Source organism: Pseudophryne corroboree, chromosome 3 (genome assembly GCF_028390025.1).
Source record: "Pseudophryne corroboree isolate aPseCor3 chromosome 3, aPseCor3.hap2, whole genome shotgun sequence".
NCBI classification, from domain to species: Eukaryota; Metazoa; Chordata; class Amphibia; order Anura; family Myobatrachidae; genus Pseudophryne; species Pseudophryne corroboree.
The window spans coordinates 224120516-224125446 of NC_086446.1; the positions used below are offsets into that span (position 1 = coordinate 224120516).

Sequence of the window (4931 nt, forward strand, 5' to 3'; positions counted from 1 at the left end):
AGAATATGTGATGAAATGACATAAAACTTAACCTTTAATTGTTTCTTGAATAAAAAGAAATAAATGTGAAATAATGTTGAGACTCGTGTCTAATATTTGGAGTAACGAACTTGTTTAACCTTTTTAGCAAATGAGGTACAAGTTAATAAAGGAAGGTGAAAATATCAGAAAGAATGTGTTTAATGGATACCATAAAACTCTGATGAAATAAGGGTATCCAGAAAAGTCACTGTACATGCCTTGGAATAAAGGTTTCAATAGAGGCGTGATGTGGTAGCAAGGTTGAGTTGGCAAAAAGAATCTTTTGAGAAGGAGAAAGGGGCCCACTGCACCTGGTATTCTCAGGAGGTTTCCCTTCCTGATACTGTCCAGGCCATACCTGCTTAGCTTCCGAGATCGGACAAGATCGGGCGCATTCAGGGTAATGGCCGTGGGCCTGTTGTTTGAAGTGTAGAGAAAGAGATAAGAGGGGAAAACCACTCCTATTATCTGTACTATACATAAATCAAAACCATGAACGGTCCGGGAGGGTTTTTCCAGAAACAGGAATATGGAAAGCGTTGGATAAGATTTTTCCTTTAAAAGGGCCCACTGCACCTGGTATTCTCAGGAGGTTCTCCTTCCTAGTACTGACCAGTCCATGCCTGCTTAGCTTCCGAGATTGGACAGGATCGGGCGTATTCAGGGTAGTATGGCCGTGGGCCAGTGTAGAGGAAATATGAGTGACAAGAGGGAGTACACTGTTTTCTGTACTTGACACTCAACCAAGGCCGTAGATGGCCTTAAAATGGTATTTCCAGACAAGGGTGTGTCAGGATGATTCTGAGTGTCTAGGATTTATTGTGACATTAGATGGATTTGATAAAGGTGTAGTGTGGTGGGTGTAGTTTTGCAAATAGTGAGCTCTCATGAAAAATGCTAGAAGATGATATGTACTGTGTATGTGTGTATCTTAAATTTTAATTTAAGAGAAAGTAATAAATGAAAATCAAAGCTCAGGAAAAGGCTCATAGATGGTTCAATGATAATAAACAATATACTTGCTGGCCCCCTGAAGGGAAACCAGATGGTTATCATATGCTGGCAAAGAGCTCAAGGCTGGCTCATGGATAATATATAAAGCCTTATAATGAGAGTGAAATTATTCAATACCAACTATTGAGAAACAGAGTTTGGAACTAATTAAGGGATGGTTAAATGATAATTAACATTATAATGGTTGGTCCCCTGAAGGGAAACCAGATGAGTAATCATATGCTGGTAAGGAGCTCAAGGCTGGCTCACAAATAGTACAATTAACCTTATAGTAGGAGTGAGAATGATAAATACCAAATAATAATTAATGCCAATAAATAGAAAATGCTACCATAAATACACTTATATGTCAAAATCAAGGTAGAATACCTAGATCTAGTGAATAAACCTTAAAGGCATAGGCGGGTGTTAGGACAATATTGTACAGGTTTTTTTCTGCAAGTATGGTGTAATTACTGCAGATAGAACACAGTTCTAAAACAGGAGGGTGTTGTGGTACACAGAGGTCTAATATCTGTGACCACTGCCACTGGGTATGCGGTCAATACTTTACACAATTGGTAATAAATATAAACACAGATTAAACCCTGGTGGTCTAATGAAAATTACCACAGTGCTGATATCAATTACAGCAATACACGGGTACATGATCGGGTATATAATCGGTGTTTAGGCAGGGGATTAATTCCCATAGTGCCCTATTGGTTGCCGCTGCACACTTGAAACCCTGGTGGTCTAGTGTTAGTTACCACAGCCGCAAGGTAGGCGGCGAACGTTGTCCAAATCTCCTCTGTTCAAAGTCCCGCTACAGTGATGAGAGCGGCCGCCCGCTTCCGGACAGGGGGCGTGGCCGCGATGACGTCACTATGGACGTTCTCCTCTCGACGTACGTTTCACCTGATTAGGCTTGGTCACGAGAGCCTCTCTCTACTGCTCTCCTGTGGCCAGTACTTAAGTGCTGAAATGACCAATGAATTTGTCACTTGGATTTGACAGACTGGTGGTTGAGCCTATCAGATCTCCGGTAGAATGACCAATGGAATCCATATTGGAAAAGGGAAACGGGGAGGGAAAGCAGGGAAGGATGGAAAGGAAATGGAATGGAGAAATGTGAAGGTGATGATTTGAAATGTGGATGAAAATAAAAGGAAAGTGATAGGAAAATAAATAAATGAATGGATAATGGGAATGAAAATAATAATAATGATGAGAAAATGAAAATGGAAATGAAAATGAATAAATAAAAGAATAAAAATAAATATAAATATAAAAATAAATATAAATAATAAAAATAATAAAAATAAATAAAAATATAAATGAAAATAAAAATAAATATAAATATAAATATAAAAATAAAAATAAATATAAAAATAAATATAAAATAAATATAAATATAAAAATAAATATAAATATAAATATAAAAATAAATATAAATGAAAATAAAAATAAAAATGAAAATAAAAACGAAAATAAATATAAAAATGAATGAAAATAAATAAATAAAAATAAATATAAATATAAAAATAAATATGCAAATAAAAATAATAAAAATAATAATAAATATAAAATAATAATAAAATGAATGTAAACTAAATGAATGATAAAGGTAAAAGTGAATATAAATGATGAAATATATTGGTGAAATATAAAAAATGAATGATAATGAATAAGTGTGAATGAAGAGAGTTAAGGGGTATAGGTGAAGGTGTGCAACGATGAAATATGGAAGAGGATGGGACTGTTAGTGAATGGATGGTAAAAAAGGGGAAAAGGTTATAGTTTAGGTGTGAGGATTGTAGTACGGAAAAAGGGGGGTGACATATGGGAGGAGTGAAGTATGGAAAGATTGATACTAAGAATATGGGTGTGTGGATGGGAGAGTGAGTGAGTATTGTATTTGAGTGTTGTGTGAAAAGAGGTATTGTGTGTGAAGGGGAAGTGTATGCAATGATGTGGTAAGATAGAAAGGAATCTGGAGAAGCAAGGAAGAAATGTGGCAGGTGAAGGGAGAGGGTGGGGTTACGGGCTAAGGGGAAAGTGAAAAAGAGGGAATGAACAAAAATTGATGAATAAAGTATGAATGCATTTAATGTAGTGAATGACTGTGATGAAAGGAAGGGTGGGAGGGTTTGGTGAGAAAAAGAAGAAGAAAAATAAGGAAAAGAGAAAGGGGGAAGAACGGGAGTGGGTTGCTGGTTTAGAATGTAATGGAGAGTTATGGAAAGGAAGAGGGGGGAGAAAAAGGAAGGAAAGAGAAGAGGAGAAGGGGACGAAAAAGAAGAAAAGGGGAGGGGGAAAGAAAAGGAAAAGGAGAAGGAGAAAATAGAAGAAGGTGAGGATAGAGAAAAAAAGAGGGGAGGGGGTTTGGGTTGGGGTGGGGGTATGGAGAAGGAAAAGGGAAGAAGGGGGGGATAGGGGATGAACTGGAATGATAGGGCGGGAAAGGAGCAGGATGAGTGGATATTGGAATTATGTGGGTAGAAAAATGCTGTAATTAATGTATTCATTTAAGCCTTTGGGCATTAGAGTGTCCAGCTTGAAGATCCATTCGGATTCCTTTTTCTGGAGTGCCATGCTGTAATCTCCTCCTCTCAATCCCATTTTTACATGTTCCAGACCTGAGAAATGTAGATCTTCTATTCGACTGTCATGAAAGCGTAGAAAATGTCTGGCGACTGTGGTGAGCTTCTTGAATTGGGCTATGTCTGATTTGGCATTCCTCACCGTGCTGATATGTTCAAGTGCCCTGACTTTAAACAGTGGAGGCGCTCCGGCTTAATCAGGCACACACCTGCTGCTGCTCTCCGGGATCGCGTGGCCGCAAGTTCAGGGAGGAGGTAAGAGTGTCCCCCAGGCGAGGTCTCCACAGACGGACTGCGCCGCTGGTGTGGCCATGCAGGGACCCCACTAGATCCACCAGGGCAAGGGGCACATGTCGGATTTACTAAAATCCATTTGATATAGGCCCTGCAGTACCCGGTGGTGAAGTCCAGCAGAGGGGATAAGGCTCTGGCCTGTAGCCCCTCCCCCAGCACCAGGAGCCATTTACTGCAAGTGTTCCCATCCTGGAGCTGCATCTCTCTCCCTCACTCCCTGTCAGCGTTGGGGCGCCATTACACAGAGCTGCGCTGATGACTGCTGGGCATTGTCTCTGTAAAGCCGCCTGTCTCATCAGTGCTGTGCATTTACAGGACACTTAAGTAGTCTACATGTCATTTAGACAGTGTTAGTTAAGAAAAAAGTGTATAACTACAGGGATATTTCAGTACAAGTACCCTGTGATATGCATCCAGTATTTACTGTGCATGGTTATATATGTATACATATATAGCTTTACTTTATCTGTATACATATATTGCTGGTTCAGTGCTGTTTTATTGTTGTAATAATTTCTGCATTGTACATGTGACTGTGTGTGCCAATAGCTGCTGTGTGGTTCCTATTCTGTGTATCTCACACATATTGCTATCCCTATAATCTGTACCCTGAGGGGGACTAAGTGCGTCAGGGTAATATATATATATATATATATATATATATATATATATTGCATTTTCAGTCACACCACGTAGGGTTTTTTTGTCAGGTACTGTGTCTGGCTATATTGTACTGTTACGCCCTAAGGCTACATTCACACACAATGTCTGCTACGCAGGGAGGGAGATCTGTGACTGATCCTGCGTCATGCAGTGCTAACGCCACAGATGCACCTGAGGAAAATATTCAGCTGAGGGTCCAGGTACCGGGGGTTCAGTACCCTGCAGTCAGCCCGCAGCACCGATGGCACACCAAGACCCACCCTGGGCTGCTTTATCTAATTTGCTGACTACGCTAGTAACAATACTTATGCCCCCTGTGGGACCTCCTGTGCCATTGCAGCCACATATTGTCCCTGC

The 4931-nt window shown here is 40.0% G+C and overlaps 2 pseudogenes; both read right to left on the minus strand.

Annotated features, from left to right (window-relative positions):
- Window positions 1-320: 320 nt before the first annotated feature.
- On the minus strand, window positions 321-436 carry LOC134898330 (5S ribosomal RNA; annotated as a pseudogene).
- A 149-nt stretch (window positions 437-585) lies between these two features.
- On the minus strand, window positions 586-703 carry LOC134897735 (5S ribosomal RNA; annotated as a pseudogene).
- Window positions 704-4931: the final 4228 nt, after the last annotated feature.